General features: G+C 41.4%; 1 protein-coding gene across 3 annotated transcripts in view; it reads left to right on the top strand.

The window, feature by feature from the left end:
• The first annotated feature begins 6,548 nt into the window (after positions 1–6,548).
• The window catches only part of PLCH1 (phospholipase C eta 1), a 141,936-nt gene continuing 128,671 nt past the window's right edge, over positions 6,549–19,813 (top strand). For all 3 annotated transcript variants that reach the window (XM_033957584.1, XM_033957585.1, XM_033957582.1), the window contains exon 1: positions 6,549–6,752. The gene's annotated coding sequence lies outside the window, so the exon portion shown is untranslated. The remainder of the gene's footprint in view (positions 6,753–19,813) is intronic.

The following is a 19,813-nucleotide window of genomic DNA, read 5'->3' as shown; positions in this document are numbered from 1 at the left end:
TAGCGAGGAACTCCAGAGCGACTTGTGTCAGAGAAATGGGCGGAGAAATGGCAGATGAAGTTTAATGTGGAAAAGTGCAAAGTAATGCATTTAGGCAGAAAGAACAAGGAACACGAGTATAGAATGTCAGGAGCAACTCTGGGTAAGAGCGAACAAGAAAAGGACCTGGGCGTACTGATAGATAGGACCCTGAAACCATCGGGACAATGCGCGGCAGCAGCAAAGAAAGCAAATAGAATGTTAGGCATGATAAAGAAAGGAATCACGAGTAGATCAGAGGGGGTTATAATGTCGCATTATAGAGCAATGGCCAGACCACACTTGGAATACTGTGCCCAACGTTGGTCTCCCAACCTAAAGAAGGATATAAAACTGCTGGAGAGAGTGCAGAGACGAGCAACGAAGCTAGTAAAAGGTATGGAGAAACTGGAATACGAGGAACGACTTGAGAGACTGGGATTGTTCTCCCTTGAGAAAAGGAGACTGCAGGGGGATATGATCGAGACCTTCAAAATACTGAAAGGAATCGACAAAATAGAGCAAGAAAAAAATTATTTACAATGTCCAATGTGACACGGCCAAGAGGACATGGACTGAAGCTAAGGGGGGGACAAGAGGCATAGAGAGGCATAGAGGGATGTGGGTGACTAAAAATTACGCCAGGTGTACACCTGGCTGGGCCTCCGCGTGTGCGGATCACCGGACTTGATGGCCCAAAGGTCTGATCCAGAGATGGCGCTTCTTATGTTCATGAAACTTACAAGTTATTCCACATATTTATCCCTAAGTTCAACACACTTGGCACATCGTATCTGAAGTTTCTGTAACCCTTCCAAAAATACTCTTGTAACTGAAATATTGCTCCGCTATTGCAGTCACCCCCAAATCACTCAAAAATTGTTGCCGTTTCAAACTCTTTTTAAGGTTTGGAAATAGAAAATAGATGGAGCAAGATCCGGTGAGTAGGGTGGATGGTCTATGCGCTGAAACCCCAAGTGCATCAAAACATCCATTGTTTTGCCAGCCTTGTGAGCAGGTGTATTGTCTTGCAAAAAGAGAACTCCTTTCCTCAGTTTCCCTCTCCTTTTATCTCTCAACACCTCCTTTAATTGGCACAGAGAGTTACAGTAGTATTCTGCATTAATTGTTTGATCCCTTGAAAGATGGTCAGTCATTACAACACCTTCTTGATCCCAAAACACTGTGGCCATGACCATTCCTGCTGACTTTTGGGTCTTGAATTTTCTTGGCCTTGAAGAACCCGAGTGCCACCATTGCATGGACTGTTGTTTTGCCTCAGGATCATAGTGGTGTAACCATGTTTCATCAATAGTATCTAGTTGTTCCAAAAAGCTTGCACCAGCTTGCTGAAACTGCTACAAAATCAACTTGGAAGTGTCCACTCGACATCATTTCTCATCAGCATTCAAACATTTGGATACCCACTTGACTGACAGCTTCTGCATACCCAGCTGCTAATGGATTATACACCCAACATGGTCCCTGGATATGTGACGTGTCTCAGCAATTGTTTTAGCCAATATTCACCGATTTGCCAATAGCGGGTCATGGACAATGTCAACAATTTCAGGAGTTGGCACTGTTTGAGGCCTCCCAGACCTTGCTGACTCTTCGGTCTCGCGATCTCCATGCTGAAAGTTTGCACACTACTTCTTCGCTGTGGAGTATGATGGGCATTTGCCACTCAGTGCATCATACATTCATGGATTTCCTTTGGAGTATTCTTCTGTAGGAATAGGAACTTCATGATGACTTGGAATTCCACACTTGAAAATTCCACACTTTTGGTTGACACAGTTCAATAATGATCTGAAACAATATCAAAACCTAGCATTAAGATTCTGCAAACTGGCACTTTGCAAAATAAAATAATACTTTTCAGCTACAGTGGCAAAATAACGCTCAGAATTTAAGAAGTTGGTTGGGCAGAGAACTTTTCAGTACCCCCTTGTGTGTGACAATGGTACAGGAAGTCTTTCATTATCTTATTTTACTCAACAAGAACTGACTTTACTCCTCAGGAAATACATACCTGGACTTCACCTATAAATACTGATATTGAAGACAGCATAATTAACACATAGGCAGCAATTCAAAAAGATAAATCTATGATTAAATTTTAAAAAACCTGTTAACCAGAGAATCTAGAGCAGCACTAAAAACACCCTTTCTTAATCCCACCATATAGATAAAGCTTATGAAAATAGAGAACAAAAATTTTCAAGATCTCCAGCTAACTTAAAAGTAAGGTGCTTGAACTTGTAAAAACGTAGTAATGTACACCCTCCCTTTGTGATTTATATAAAATATGTAAACAAACATGTCCTACAAAAGCATGTTTTGTAATCCTACTGTTGTTTCCATCACTAACATAATTTAGTACTGCAGTTCAGAAACAAACTTAGCAGGACAACCATATTAGGTAAGAGCTGCTGTCTCAAGCCGGAGAATCTGTTATAGGGAGAGAATTTTCATTTTTATACGGTGCCAGGTGGGTATGGAGCCCACCCCCACCCCTCACATACACTGCTATGCTTACCTTGTTCAGCTGGCCTTGGCACCAGGCCACACTCAAGCAAAACAGCTCTTCTGACAGGAAATTGTGGCAGCACATCCCATCCCCCATTGTGCTAAAACAGGAATCTCAAAATCCCTCCTTGAGGGCCGCAATCCAATCGGGTTTTCAGGATTTCCCCAGTGAATATGCAGTGCATGCACATAGATCTCATGCATATTCATTGGGGAAATCCTGAAAACCCGACTGGATTGCGGCCCTCAAGGAGGGACTTTGAGACCCCTGTGATGGAAGGACTCACACTGCAATGAGTTCCTTCTGGACTGGGCAGAAGTAGAATGGCAGTATACACAAGCTCGGTGGAGTGGACAAGGAAAGATGTAATACAGGACATGGGGAGAAGGAAAGATTTTCAAGTTTAAAATTTATCTGACATGCTGAAAGGTCACTTGGACACACAAAGTCAGAGGCGTGAAGAAAGTACAAGAGGTTTATTACAGCATGCTGGACTCTAGTGCAGTTAACAGCCTGCCTACTAGAGTGTTAGAATCAGGAAATGCATGGACTTTTATGCCCTTTTCACTAAACATATGCAAACTAATATATGCAAAAACTACAATTTTAATTTGTTACTTCTATAACTTTTCTACAATTATTATTGGTCCTAAGCCAGCACTTATGATAGGTTCAGGGCTACAACTTATAGTCCTATAGGAAACTAGCTCACTTCTCTACTTATCTAAATCTTTCAGTTCTAAATGTTACATGTACATAAGGGCAGGGTACATCATAGCTCAAACTCTTATCTATTTAGCTTACAATGTGGTAAAGTAGGGACATACATTTTAGGCAGATGAGGTCAGTAGATTGTACACTGTTTTCAGCTATGTAGGCCAGAGCAATATTTTAAACAACAGTTAACCTTTTCATGATCCTACAATGCCACTAATGAGTCAGATTTATGTAGTACTTAGAAAAAAAAATTATTGCAGAGTGGAGGAGTGGCCTAGCGGTTAGAGTGGCTGCCTCAACACCTTAGATTATGAGTTTAGAGGAAGCAGGTGCTGTGTGCCCTCACCAAGACAGTGCCTGGGGTGGATGGCCCCCCTTGCCCTCCTCTTACTACGCTACTGCTTAAGATCATCACATATTATCACACCCAAGCCCCGCTCCTCTTTTGTGCACAAAAGTTCTTCACCCCCAAACTGTACCCTTCCCTCTGTTTTGGGGTTTGTTTTTTTTGCAGCCCACGTGTATGACATTGCATTTCTTAGCTGCCAAATTCCAGGCCGTGCTTCAAGGTTCGCTAGGTTCTTCCTCTTGTTATCCATACCATCAGGGATGTCTACTGCAGATTTTGATATCATCCGCAAAGAGGCAAATCTTAGCAGACTGTCCTTCAGCAACTGGTATCCCTCAGTGTCGCCTCTCCCCCTTGCAATCTGTGCAAAACTCTGCTGAGCGACTCATCTTCTTCCAACCTCGCTACGCTCATGTCACCCCTCTCCTTAAGTCACTTCATTGGCTCCCTATCTGCCATCGCATACAGTTCAAGATCTTATTGCTGACCTACAAGTGTGTTCATTCTGCTGCCCCTCAATATCTCTCTTCGCTTCTCTCTCCTTATACACCTCCCAGAGAACTCCATTCCTCAGGTACGTCACTCTTAACGTTACCCTTCTCCACTGCCAATTACAGTTTGCTCCTTTCATGTAGCTGCCCCTTATGCCTGGAATAAATTACCCGAGTTTGTCCACCAAGCCCCTCTGTTGTTTAAAAGCAGACTGAAAACCCACCTTTTTGATAAGCCTTCAATCCTTAACCCTACTCCTCTGCCCTCCAACCCAACCCGCTGATTAACCGTTCCCCTTAACTGTATCCATGCCATCCTGTTTCAGTCTTTGGGAAGCTGAGCTGAGATTGTGATGTCACAATGCCTCATTCCACCAATAAGAGCCAACCTCATCAGTGATGTCACAATGGCTTGATTGTCCTGTACTCCCTTCTGCCCTCCAACCAATCCAGCTGATTAACCATTCCCCTTAACTGTATCCATGGCATCTTGTTTGTCTGTCTTGCCTGTTTAGATTGTAAGCTCCTTCGAGCAGGGACTGTTTTCTTACTCTTTGTGACTCTGTACAACGTTGTGTGCGTCTGGAAGCGCTATAGACATAATTAATAGTAGTAGTAGTAGTATTATCACAAAAATGTTAAGAACAGGCTCAAGAAACTGAACCTTGAGGCACACCACTGGTAACATCCCTTTCCTCAGAGCAATCTCCATTGACTAGTACCCTCTTTCACCTTCCACTCAACCAATTCCTATACAGAGGAAGCTCAATTTATTAGATGCCTATATTGAACAGTGCCAAAGGTTTTGCTAAAATCTAAATACGCTTTACCTTGCACTCTTCCTCTATCAAATTCTCTGGTCACCCAAATAAATTGATCAGATTTGTCTGATAAAACCTGCCTTTATTGAATCCATGTTGCCTCGTCCTGTAATCCATTGAATTCCAGAAACTTCATTATTCTCAATTTTAAAAGTGTTTTCATTAACTTACTGGTATATATATTACAGCTCCCCCTCCACTCTGGGAAGCTCTGTGAGCAGACTGTAAGAAAGCCAGCACATGTATAATTTTTGGCCATGTATATGGTCCTGCAATTTTAAAAAAAGAAACTAATTTTTTGTGTATAAAATGTTTTATGAAAAGAAACTTTTCTGTCTATAAAAAGCTTTATAACATTATTATTAACTTCTCCTTTCCCTTTGCTCCCAACTTACACCCTACAAATTGTTTTCAGAGGAAAGTTTCTCTGTCCATGCACATCGATGGTGCCTTGCTGTGAAATTGCACTTGCCTTGCTGAGTTAAATAACAAAAACCAGACTGTTTCTATAGCACCAGCCAATCAGCTAAGTGAAAGAGATCAAAGGTGAAACCTAAGAAGCTGCTTTAAGAGGTCACTCTGGATTGTGTTCAGTCAGAGAGCAGACTTAAGTTTCACAATCGGGAAGGTGGGGGGGGGGGGGGTTTCAATCGTCCTTCATTTGGAAGTACGCCCCTGCCCTGCTAAACTATCCATACACACAAGTATTTATATCCCACTATTTATTTCTTTAAATTGTTAAATCATAATAATGCCATCTTTAGTTTTCAAGCTTCCAAAATTATAAATTTTAATCGAATTTGGAGTGTTGATAAGAATCTTGATATCGGCATAACTCCCCCCCCCCCCAGCTATATTTCTGTTTAGAAACAAGATGTAAATATGAGTGACCAGCTCTCATTCGATTTTTCCTATTAAAGAAAAGTGTCCAATACCTGGTTAATGTGAAATGCAAACTTTGATCTAGCAAACAAGGCATGCTGGTTTAAACGGTCATAAATAAATGAGGAAATACTGAAATAAACCCGAAAATATCTCTTGTTTTGTGCATTTCAATCACAAATGTAGCTTCTTCAATAAAAGAAAGAAAAAAAAAAAAAAAAAGACATGAACAAAAAACAAAACACAAAAACTCGTCAAGGCATATTTTCAGGGCAAAATCAAAAACCCATTCAGATTCTCATGATGGGCTTTTGCAAAAAAAACCTGCTAGTGTAATGCACCGTTTTAGTATAGCAGAACCAGATATTCGATGAGACAATCCCTGCTCCTTGGAGCTCATAATTTAGTCAAGCGAGACAATCAGCCCCCCCCCCCAACACAAAAAAATAATAATAATAATACAGTAATAGGTTTTGAGTTAAAGCAGTGAGGCCATGCCACTATTACAGGCAGGCAAGCACAAAGTGCTAGAAACAAGCAGAAGTTTAATTTTCTGGTGTCTAGCTGTTTTGTACGGCGTTTGAAAGAGGGGGGGGGGGGTAAAGCGAGTAGCATGTGGTGCAAGAGAGCATCGCATCCCCTCGCTCCCCCCACCCGTGAGACTCCTCGAATATACACTGTGTGGACTGGAGGGTTGCCTCATCCTTCCTTCCAGGGTTGGTCCCTGCAGGCCCCGCCCTGGGCTGTAGTCGAGCCGACCTCAGGTTTTTTTGTCCCGGGCTCCTCCCGCGCGTGCGCTCGCTCGCTCCGGCCGCAGCTCGCGCGTTCGAATGAAAGGAGCAGGTTGTGGCGGCAGAAGAGGAGCCGAGATAACAATGAGCCCCACACGTCGGAAAAGCGGCTCCTGAGCCGGCAAAATCCCGTTTTCCTGTACCTCGCAGGTAAACTCTTTCTCGCTTTACTCGAAGTTTTGTTACAGCAGATTTCCCCTTGTCTTCCCCGGCAGCCTGGTTGCATTTGGTTTTAGCCTAGTTGTTTAATCATGTTGTTTGAAGTAATTTCCACACACGAATCCTGTACCTTTGCTTTAAAAAAAAAATTAAAAAAAAAATTTGCAACTCTTAACTGTTCTGCATTGCACCTGACCTATCAAACGCTGGTTATCCTAAATGCTTTGTAGACTTAAATTTTAGTATATTCAGGTTTTATTTTTGTTCTTTTTTTAAATGCATCCGGATCTACAGACGTCTGAATGAATTCTTTGTTAGAAGGTAAAGTGTCACGTGATTCCCTTTTGCTTTACCTTGACTTATTACAATAGGTTCAATCACGATCTTGAGCTGAGCTGACATGTTAAGGGTGACATTCCCCCGACGATTACACTTTAATAAGTGGCTTCGAGTCCTGTAACATGTGCCCTGACCAAAGTAGAAGTATTTTCAAATAATATGGTGTTTCTTTTTACATCTGTAGTGGATTGATCTCCTGTCAAGAAAGATCAGACAACTTTGGTATCAAAACTCTTATATCTGGCATCCCAAGTCCTCTAAATATTCTTCTCACTTTTACCTCTAACCCTTTGTTGTAGTTCCTTCCTATATCATCTACTGTAAACCGCGCCGAGCTCTACGAACGTGGAGATGATGCGGTATACAAACCTAAGGATTAGATTAGATTAGGTGACCAGAGTATTGCAGAATTTAATTTAGAAGCGATCTGAAATTGGTTTACAAATTTTAGGGATACTTTTTTTTTCTTTTCTCTGTATCCCATGTTTTAGCATCCTCCAATAGCACCTGAAGTAGAGCCTTATTGCGCTGTACCATCCTTTATGAGCTTCCGCTTCCCGCGTCGTCTTTTTTTTTGCTATGGTGGAGTTTTGAAAGCGATTGTTTCATTGCTGCTGTTCTTCCTCGCACAGGCTAAGTTTTTGTTTGTGGCTCTATTTGATACCTTATCCACCTGGGACCCCTGAAGAAGGCGTGTTTACCGAAACAAGGACCGCGTCGGGTCCTTTGGTTTTGTTCAAGGTGGTAACATTAACCGCATTCATAAATTCTGCTTCAATAAATGTAGCCTGGGAAGGGGTAAAACACGGACCATACGGACCTTACGGATCTCGCGGATCTAAAACCGCACGTCCTTAAAAATCCGAGGTCCGTGCATTGACAAGTCCAACTTCGCTTTCCCTACAGCTCAGCTCAGATCCCTGGCTTCCTGGCGGACCTCACGGATCTGAACTGCACTTCACATCCTTAAAAATCCGAGGTCCGCGCCACTTTTGAGGTCTGTGCCACTTTTAGTCTCTGGCTCTGACAGAGCTCTATGACAATTTAACTCTGATGGATCCTAGCATAGGCAGGGAAAAGCATTAGGATCTGTCAGAGTTAAATTGTCATAGAGCTCTACCAGAGCCAGAGACTAAAAGTGGCGCGGACCTCGGATTTTTAAGGACGTGCGGTTTTAGATCCGCAAGGTCCATGAGGTCCGCGTTTTACCCCTTCCCATGTAGCCTGCCTCTTTGTACATTTGTCTGCAGTTCTCTGTTTTGGTTTGTGTTAAAATGTTTGCCATCTTTTGCTGTTTGTTTTCAAGGCAAAGTAATTTTTAGAAATTATATGTAGAGCAGCTGCTGACCTTTCTCAGACTTCTATTCAATCACATAAAATATTACTTTATAAGAAAAGGATTCTTAGCAACGAAAGCCATCTGTCTATCATGGACAGACTCTTTGTATTGCAATGTCTAGAAATTATTCTTTGGTAACAAGATTTAACAAAACTAGGTTGGTATGTTCAAAGGTGAATGGTTTTTTTGAAATACCTCAGCCCCACCACTCCACCTCTATGTTTACTTCAAAACAGCGGGAGATTTACGTGGTAACTCATCATAGGTATTGGTTTTCTAAATGCTGTGGCAATTTTACAACAGAAGTTGTACTTGTGAGTCGGATGACAACGGCGGCCTCGGGAGACCCTTGAAACAGCACTGTTTGTGCGAAACATGTCGGGTCAGACTCCCAGGTCCAGCTGTGTGTAAAAGCTAAGTACATATACTATATTACTTTAGTTTACAAAAATGATAATAATATCGTAAAATTGCCACAGCATTTAGAAAACCAATACCTATGATGAGTTACCACGTAAATCTCCCGCTGTTTTGAAGTAAACATAGCGGTGGAGTGGTGGGGCTGAGGTATTTCAAAAAAACCATTCACCTTTGAACATACCAACCTAGTTTTGTTAAATCTTGTTACCATTGAAGAGGGTTGGTGTTAGAATTAATAATTAACACACTGGTATTGGACTAAAGCTAGAAATTATTCTTTGGCACTTAGTGCATTATTCCCCAAATACTGTACATGGCGTCTAAAGTTGTGCGTGTACATCGGTGAGTGCAGCCGACGTATGTGCACGACTTTATTGATTACTAGGCTTAATCGGTGCCAATAATTGGCAATTAACACCTCATAATTGATGCTAATTGGGGGTTAATTGAAAATTATGCGCATAAATTGGTAGCCCCAGAGCTTGCTGTTATGCATCAAGTTCAGTGTGCAATTCTAAAAGGGGGCATGGTTATGCGCCTATGTGGGCATAAGTTAGGCACAGGCATTTAGGTCAGGTTATGATGCATAACTGGCACTTTATGTGATTCTATAAATTGTGCATAACTTGTTTTATAGAATCACCCTAAGGGGATAATTATAAGTATTACTACTATTTATTATTTCTATAGCGCTACCAGATGCATGCAGCTCGAAAGAGCTGACAATCCAATTATGTTCCAAGTTTCAAGTTTCTTTATTTTTGACATACCGTCTATCAAAATACATGTCTAGACGGTGTACATAATGAAAGACACATTGGACAAAAAATGTTAAATCAATATATGCTGTTCTTCTGGGGAAATGCAAAGGGAAAGGAGGTAGAGAGAGGGTAGGCTACAGAGGGAACGACAGACAAATGTGGTGCTTTACAAATTGATAGGGTTAAGACTTAAACACAGTTTTGACAAAGTGGCCCTTCAGCTTGGACTGGAATACTGCCGGAGGCGGAGCCTGAGTTAGGCAGGTTGTTCCAGGCATACGGTGCAGCAAGGCAGAAGGGACGGAGTCAGGAGTTGACTGTAGAGGAGAAGGGTAACAGACAAGAAAACCTGACGAATGATTGCGGGATGCAAAATGCATTATGAATTACCCCTTCCTGGATATAGGGAAGGACTTTTGCTTCAGTACCCACTGATACCTACAGATCTGATTATGGGGATAATTTTTATAAAGGATCATCCACTGGTAAAAAGACCTTTTATAAAATACCCCTGGGATTATAAATAGTGACAAGAAGGCATATACCTCTAGGGGACCCACGTGTAGGTATGAAATGCAGGCGGAGTTGTGATCTTTAATATTTATGAAATACAGCAAACATTTATGCCTGCCGTGTTGGGTCCTCTTTAGATATATGTGGATTAAGTTTCTACTGCTTTTATTGCTTTCATCAAGAAAATTTTGAATAAACTACAACCAAGGTCCGAGAACATTGTGTTTCCACAGTCTCGTTTCTTTGGAGCTTTCTTCTTTCTCTGTGGAAACTTGGGTCGTCTTGTCTTTGCTGCCACCCTGGGTGTAAAGCAGTAAAACAGTGCACGGAGCAGCCACGGGGCCACATGTGTGTGGCTGTCAACTCTGCTGGCCCCCCCCCCCCACCCCCTCTGACATCATCTTCCTGTTCTGGAGCAGGGGACTAGCAAATCCAACAGCTATGTGCATGCAGACTGCAGTCCTTCAACTGCTTCACACACACCCTCACTGCCTGGAGGAGAGTATGCTCCACCTTGGTGGCAACCAAGCAAGGTATGCCACTGGATGCATATATATATATACCTATTGCACTTGTATTCTATAATACAATGCAATACAGTTTTTATTTATATATCGCCAGTGCCTCATTTGAAGTTCACAGCGGTTCACAAACAATGAAATATCTAATATTAGGTGCTTGAAAACATCCCTAACTGTCCAATAGGCTCACAATCTAACTAAAGCCCTTGTATAAACAATTGCTTACATACTAAGGGACTAAAAAGGAGAAAGAGTCCAATAAAATCATAATCAAAACCCCTTAAGGGTTAAAAAAAGAAAAACAAAATAACAAAATTAAAATAAAACAAAAGCGTAATTAAAGTTAAATAAAATAAAAATAAGACCCTGTCAGAGCAAACTACCCGCATTTCAAATAGATCAGTACTATATCTTTAAACAAGCCGAGATTGAACCTTTCAAATGGCTGGGAATTGGATGACAACCGAGGATAAACTGAGATTTTCCATGCCAGCTTCAGACAGCACAGCCAGAGCAGCCATATCCTCCTCCTCTATGATCTGTCTCATATAACTCATTACCAGAGCAAACAGCCACATAAGTATCGCAGGATGAAAGGAGCAACAGCAGCACATCAACAGACCTGGGCCCAATCGCCGCCAGAGCCACATAAATCCTCAGCCAGAACACGGAAATGACACCAGTGCACCTCCTTTAGCCCTCAAAACCAGCATCGTAAACAAGGTAAAAGGGAGCCAAAGTGTCTTGAATTAAGGTCCGGCATGGGTCTTTGAAGTTAGCAGTCTTCGTGGTGGGGCCTACTTTGATTGACGTTTTCATAAAGTAGCTATCTGGGAGCCAAAAGTTGAAACCAACATGGAGCAGAAGTGGCACGATTAACCGTCCCAATGTCAGTCCTTCATTGGAAAGAGGGGAAAATCATCCTCGGTCTTCTCATATCTCATTATCACAGGTAGTAGGGTCTCAGCTGAATAAACGTTAACGGTCTCTATCAGTAAAGATTCGAATGGTCAAAAAATTAATAATTATGTCTAACCTTTTAGAGAAGTTAAAAATTATATCAGCAGAGCAAAAAAAGATTTAAAAATAAAGTAAATGAGAAAAAAACTTAAACAAAAATCATAACAAAACTAAAAAACAGATAAACAAATAAACAAAGAATAGAAGAAATGTAGATGACATCCTAATTGGACACAATTAATAGAATCATCCCCATATGCATGAAAGTGAATCAGGTTAATTGTAATTTCATTTCCAGCTGCATACTGAAACATAGAAACAAATGGCCCATCTGCAGCATCCAATATCTCCTCTTCTCCCTAAGAGATCCCACATGCCTGTTCCACGCTTTCTTGAATTGCCTTTTCTTTCACCTCCCAGTGTCTGCAGATGTATTTACCCTATTCAGGAGAGCCATAAGTTAGACAGTAATCCAACATGATGCTTTCTTTCATGCTGACTCTGGGTTTCAAGAAAGGACTGTTAGCTTTCAAAAGGTTAGTCAGATTAAAAAGTCTCACCTTATATTTTTTGTTTGTGGATCCTTATGTCTGGACTTTGTATACCAAAAGCTAACTCTGAGTTTTCATCATATTAATTAATCAATTTCCTTCAGTTGTCCTCCCATAAACAAATGTTTGCTAACCTTCTTAGGCTGGCTTTGGGTAAACATGCCTTGGTTTACTTTTGAATAGTCTTAAATTTCAAGCCCCATCTTACCTCTTTATTTTTCCTCCTTTTTAATAACTAGTTTTGTTACTGACTACATAAAATCCTTTATATTTTTTTTTCTTGTAAGTGGTGGGTATTTTGAGAGCTCTTTCACTTATCAAAACATATTTGCTAATTGCAATGTATCGTGTTTTGCAAATCTGATGCACCTCTTCTCAGGGAAAGGAATTCAGTTACCCGAGACTTACTGTTTATTGTGTAAGTGAACGGTATTTTGTATTTCCAAATTATTAATTGTTAAAGTACCCGGTATATCTTTAAAAGAGAAGATAAATCAAGGCCCTGTTCATGCTATAACCAGTATGAGTGATGCAATATAAGGAATGATATTGGTCACACTTCATTATTTTGCACATTATTTTCCAAGCGCAAGTAAGCTGTGCAGTTTGGGACACTTTATAGCCACATTAAGGATTTGATGTCTTGCAAAAATTCTTTCATTCCCAACAACGTTTGTTCCTACTGGATACTGCAGGCAAACATGGATGGTTGGATAATTAGGAAGGAGAAGTTGGGGGAGGGGAGGAAACAAAAGCAAAAGGTTTGATGCAGTCTAGGTTTACAACACAGCTGATTTGGTGGATGGAACAATTAGAAATGTTTTTGATTCATGTAAGGGTTTAATTATTACATTTTTTGGTGTCAGGTCAAAAGCGCGCCGGGACAAAGGCGCGCGCAGACAATTGAGCGCGCCGCAGAAAATTACTGTTTTTAGGGCTCCGACGGGGGGGGGGCAACCCCCCCACTTTACTTAATAGAGATCGCGCCGCATTGTGGGGGCGTTGTGGGGGTTTGGGGGGTTGTAACCCCCCACATTTTACTGAAAACTTCACTTTTTCCCTGTTTTTAGGGAAAAAGTTGTTTACAGTAAAATGTGGAGGGTTACAACCCCTCAAACCCCCCACAACGCTGGCGCGATCTCTATTCACTAAACTGGGGGGGCTCCCCAACAAAACCCCCCTGTCGGAGCCCCTAAAAACTGTAATTTTCTTCGGCGAGCGCCTCCGTCTTGCGCTCAGTTGTCGGCACGCGCCTTTGTCTTTCGTGGGGTTGTCTATGAACCCATTTTTTCATTTAGTTTACTTGGGCTATGGTAAGTTTAATCAAAGTAAACTGTTTAATATTTATTTACACATGCTTGATTTGACACTGAACGTAAGAGTAGCTGTACTGGTCAGAGTGATGGTCCATCTAGCCCCAGTATCCTGCTTCCAACATTGGCCAATCCAGGTCACAAGCACTCGGCAGAAGCCCAAAGAGTAGCAACATTCATTCCATGCTACTGATCCCATGGCAAACTGACTTCTCCATGTCTGTTTCAATAATATACTATGGATTTTTCCCCCAAGAACTTGTCCAAACCTTTCTTAAATCCAGATACACTTAAGACTGTTACCACATCCTCTAGCAATGAGTTCCAAAGCTCGGCTATTCATTGTGAAAAAATATTTCCTCCTATTTGTTTTAAAAGTGTGTCCATGTAATTTCGCTGAGTGTTCCCTATTCTTTCTAGTTTTTGAAAGAGTACTTGTGTGCTCTGTCTCCACCCAGGTGCATGTTTGCTGACAAAGTATGTTCCATTATGTCATGGCTTGCACTTTTATACTGGTTGATATTAGATCATATATGTGCAAAAAATTGTTTAAAATTACTCTCTACATGTCCTGAACTAGCTGAATGGGGATGGTTTTGCCTTGCTGTAGGTTAGACCAGTGGTTCCCAACCCTGTCCTGGAGGAACACCAGGCCAATTGGGTTTTCAGGCTAGCCCTAATGAATATGCATGAAGCAAATTTGCATGCCTATCACTTCCATCATATGCAAATCTCTCTCATGCATATTCATTAGGGCTAGCCTGAAAACCCAATTGGCCTGGTGTTCCTCCAGGACAGGGTTGGGAATCACTGGGTTAGACGGTTCATACACAAAACCGCCGAAGACAAAGGCGTGCGCCGACAACTGAGCGCAAGATGGAAGCGCGCGCCGAAGAAAAAGAGTGTTTTTAGGGGCTCCGACGGGGGGTTTTGTTGGGGAACCCCCCCACTTTACTTAATACAGATCGCGGCGGCGTTGTGGGGGGTTTGGGGGGTTGTAACCGCCCTCATTATACTGTAAACTTAACTGTTTCCCTGTTTTTTAGGGGAAAAGTGAAGTTTTCAGTAAAATGTGGGGGTTACAACCCCCCAAACCCTCCACAACGCCCCCACAATGCGGCGCGATCTGTATAAAGTAAAGTGGGGGTTCCCCCTGCACACACCCCGTTAGAGCCCTTTAAAACAGTCATTTTCTTCAGCGCGCGCCTCCGCGTTGCGCTCAGTTGTCTGCGCGCGCCTTTATCCCGGCGCGCTTTTGACCTGACACCAGTTAGACTTGAGGCACCTCTTTCTGCATGATTTGAACTTATATAAAATTGGCTACTTATACAACTTATGTTATATTTACTATATAAGATCACAGATTAATAAAAAACACATGAATCATCATTTCTGGAAAAATATGTAAACTATGGAGATGAGAAAAGTCTTCATACGTATTTCATGAGCTGCTGAAATATCTCCTAATGTTGTGTGTGTACATCGTTGTGTGTAGCTAATGCACATGTGCAACTTAATTGAATAGGCCTAATTGGTGCTGATAATTGGCAATCAACACCTCATATTTGACATTAATTGAAATTAATTGGAACTTAAGCATGTAACTTGGTAGGCACGATTCTGTAGTGCGCATATCTGAAAAGGGGGTCTGGTTAGGGATGGGATCATGGGCATGGTTTAATTTATGAACAAGTTTATAGAATATGCGCTGATGTTTGCACAACTGGTTTTAACTGGCCTAAATGGTTGTGCCTAAGTTATGTGTCGCACAGCGGCACTTAGTGTGATTCTACAAGGTAGGCATACTTTTTATAGAATCATGCTAAGCATTGTTCTAGTCCAGGGGTCTCAAAGTCCCTCCTTGAGGGCCGCAATCCAGTCGGGTTTTCAGGATTTCCCCAATGAATATGCATGAGATCATGCATGAGATCCTGAAAACCCGACTGGATTGCGGCCCTCAAGGAGGGACTTTGAGATCCCTGTATCTAGTCTGTGCTGATTTTTTTTTTTTAGGCGACATATATAGAATCAGGCCATCAGTGTACTGTTCTTTGTTCTGGATATTCATACAATAAAGGCCAGCTTTAGTCTCCTTTCTCTGTACCCCACTTCCCATCAATTCCCATTGAGTCCCGCGAGAACTGGTGGTGGCAGCCATTCAGCGAGCGGCTCAGCTCCAGGCAGGAGCGCAAAAAGTTCACTCCTGCCCAGTACACCGCTGGACCACAAGAACTCACAGCCATTCAGAGGGGCTCAGCGTGGGGATGGACCATCAGGGATTCAAAAAGGTACGCAGGGGGAGGCGGGTAAAAAAAAAATTGTCAGAGTTGGCCGAGACAGGAGATGGGAGGGGTCCCTCTTGTTCCGGCCCACCAGGTCATACGGCAGGCCGGCAGAGGCCTGCAACAAGTCCGGGAGGGGGGCGCTGGCCCAAATATAAGACAAGACCTCTGTTTTGGGGCCATTTTTTCACCCAAAAATCTCATCTTATATTTGAGTATATAGAGTTCCTATCCTGACCTGAAGAAGGATGCTTTTAAAAGCTAGATAGAAACTCTTGTATTCTATATATGATACTTAGAATTGCCTAATTTGTACGCGTGTCCACGATGTGTGCACTAATTAATTAACAAGCCAAGTAACATCATTAATTGGGTGCTGACAATCAATTATTGATGTTAATTGGCACTCATTAAAATCTGCATGTACATCTGGTTACACGCTATTCTGTAATACATGGCATCTAACTCTACTGGTACGTAACTCAAAAGGGGGCATGTCAAGAGTGTTCGAAAAGTAGGATGCAAAATTACAGAATACGATCTCGGTCCACATAACTTGAGTACCAGCAGCTGCACTAGGTTTCAGCAGGCGCAAGTCTGGCATCTAAAGTTACGATGTGGGAATTGGCCCCCAAATACAGTTCTATAAAGGGAGTTTGCCTTTTATAGAATCATACTTAGTGGTGATTTTTTTTCCAGCACTGAATTTTGTGCATCATTTTACTGAATCCAGCCCAAAATGTATAGTTGGCCTTATGTTCTTTTTGTTTGGCTAAGTCTCCAAAGGTTAAGAACTATACACTAAAAAGATTCTGTGTTTCATATTCCTGCATGATACAGTTTTAATAATAAGGTTTCCTGTGAAGACTTTAATTCTCTAATGGGGAAAAATAGCATGAGAGCCAGTCCCAAAGGTAGATGGTTCCAGCACCTTATGTAACTTTGAAAGTTAAACACAGGATCCTAAATTGGATCCTGTAGATATGTGACTGGCAGCCAATGTAGCCTAGAAAAACTGGAGGCCATCCACACACAGCTTCCATGAGTAAAGGAATTGTCTAAAATTAACTGAGTATTAACATAAAATTTGTCCATATGCTGTGAGAGCTCCTATCTATATAGTTGGCAGGGTAGCAGCTGAAAAATACCTCACTGCCAAAAGTTGTCATTACACTATACTGATATGCTAAACAAAATTCAGTTGTTTGGATTTACTGATGCAGAACTCATTGCAAGGATAACAGGCTTGGCTCTTGTGTTGAGGACACAGCTGCTAGTGTTACCCTTTTGCAATGGTAGATTCCACCTTCTGCAGCCAGGGCTTCAATATAATAGAGACTTAGCTATTTGAGAACCGTCTGGTCTCACGGCTAATCAAGGGGGAACATTTGCTCACATAACAGGCAAGTCCCCGGGTTAAGAACGAGTTATGTTTTTAAAGCTGTTCTTAAATCGGATTTGTATGTAACTCGGAACTTGTAGATTTTAAGATTCTTGCTGCTTACCTCTGCTCCCAGTTGACAAAAGGGCCAACTGCCCCCAGTGTTCCCTCTAAGATACAGCATGTACAATCACACACTGTTCTTAATGCGGCCATGCATCATTCCTGAATCTGCTACAGGAAAAGTGTAGGAGTCTATGCCACTGGAAATACTGCTCAGTGAAATCAAATGAAGTCGCAAGTTCTTTCTTAAGTATGAGTTGTACTTAAGTTGGGTGTCTGTAACTTGTGGATTGCCTGTACTTTAAAAGGTGACTTCGTATTGTTTCAGGCAGGCTAGACCAGGGGTAGGCAATTCCGGTCCTCGAGAGCCAGAGCCAGGTCAGGTTTTCAGGATATCCACAATAAATATGCATGAGATAGGTTTGCATCTCAAGGAGGCAGTGCATGCAAATCCATCTCATACATATTCATGGCACTCAAAATTTGCGCATCTGGATGTACACTGTTTTTTATAAGGTATGGCACCTAATTCACATGGCGCTTATCTCAATAGGGAACAGGGCCAAAAAGTTGCGTGCATAATCATCCAGTATTGCTTAACTGCACCGAACTTGGGTCCTTATGTGGTCGCCTTGTGGAGACTTTGTCCTCCCTCTGGTCAATCCATCACTTCAATTCACTTCTTTTTTTACTGTGTTTCTCTTCATAAACAAGCAAATAGAACTTGGTGGCATCAGATTGATTTGGCTATGAGTGGGGGACTCTCTAGTTCTTCTTCTTGACAGAGGAGTTCTTTCTCTAGGGTGTCTTCAGTGATGGATGTAGCTTGATTATCTCTTATAGCTTGGCTCAAGAGGGTGTGCTTACGAAGAGAGGTTATTCATTTCAGATTATAGGTACTCTCTCTTGAGGTAAAGGAAGTTTTCTATGTCTTTGTCTTACATCAGGATTTGGAGAGTGTTTCAGAGTTAGTGTTCGAGACAGGAATTTGATGCCTTTGAGAGCTACAATTGTGGATATTGTGGAATTCCTTGAAAGTTCAAATTGCGATTATTTCTTGTTTTAGAGATCTACTCTTTTTGGAAAATCTCTTGCATCGCAGTCAAATTCTTAACAAGCTTGAAGCTCTTATTTACTTCCTCATAGATATCCAGTAGTTACATCTTGGGACCTCAATATTGTTCTGGCTGTTTTCATGGAAGCTCTCTTTGAGCCACTTGGAGATGCTTCTTCCAAAAATCATACCTTTAAAAATTGTTTTTTGGTACCTGTTCAGTAAGATAAATCTCAGAGATGCATACCTTATTCTGCGTTGAACACTTTTTACTCTTCTCCTGCCAGAAGATTGTTCTTCATCTGGTGCCCTCATTTCTTCTGAAGATAACACAGGCAAAAAAAAAAAAAATTCTTGGTGCCTTTGGTTTTTTGGCCTGTTCCTGGAGTTATTTGGGGTGCTGATTCAGAAAATTGTATTGGATAGACTGCATCAGCTCTAGTTTTTAAGGTATGGTTCTATTCCAATCGGTCACTCCACCAGGATGAAAGAAGAGTACAAGGCCATCTCTTTAGTCTTGGACAAGATAAATGACCAAGAACATCAATGGGTGATTTGAATAGACTTGATTAATTTTCATCTTGTCCAACAAAGTGGCTATACAAAGTATCCTTGGGTTTTTTTTATGTGCCTTTGGGATAGTAGAGCCAAAAATGAACATTGGGCAAAAAAAAGATTGGCCTCTGAGAGAATATATGGTGGTTGGAGGATAAAATGTAATCAATGAACCTTTGGTAGCATGAGATAGAATCATACTGTCACCACTACACATAAAGCTAGGCCTGATGAAACAATATGTAAAGGCTTTGAATAAAGATGGTTCGTGCATTGAGTACATAGTGCATATGTTACCTGGACTTACTAAGGAAAAACTGAAGGCTGGCTCTGTCATCTAGACATAGGGATACTGATCATCTGTTGTTCTATTGTCCTTTGATACTCAGCTTTTGGAAATTAATATGGGGACATATTAATTTGATTTTGGAGACTGCGGCTCCGCTGTTGTATGAAGCGGTAATCTGTGGGACATTGTTATCTCCTACATCTCCACTAGATAGACATAAAAGCAGATTACTTGGTATAATGACTGGGGTAGCTATGAAAATGGTTACTAAAAATTGGAAGAATTTTGACAAATTAAATTTCACTTTTTGGTGGAATTCATTATGTTTCTGTTATAAATATGAGACAATGAATTCTGAACTAATGGGTAATATTAAGTTGTTTAAACTGACGTGGGGTCCATTGACCAATTTTATCAATCTTATTTAAATAGTTTATTCCCTTATTTCCGGTTTGATTTGTACATCCAGGGAAGGGGGTGGGTGGGAGGGAGAGGGATGTTATATTTGGATTTGTTTATTAATTACATATATGTCTTGAAAAAAGGCTATTCAGGTAGGGTTCCCTGAATAGAAAAATCTGAATAATCAATATAGTTTGGAGTTCCTTTGTTTTCAAGTGGATTTCCTGGGACATCAAGCCGCTTTGTGGTATAAAAAAACAAAAAATGGTCTTAGAGACATTTGGAGTATTGAGATAAGGCAGCAAATTT

Source organism: Geotrypetes seraphini, chromosome 9 (genome assembly GCF_902459505.1).
Source record: "Geotrypetes seraphini chromosome 9, aGeoSer1.1, whole genome shotgun sequence".
Classification (NCBI taxonomy): Eukaryota; Metazoa; Chordata; class Amphibia; order Gymnophiona; family Dermophiidae; genus Geotrypetes; species Geotrypetes seraphini.
Note: the sequence above shows the minus strand (reverse complement) of the source record. Positions and strands in the feature narration are given on the sequence as shown.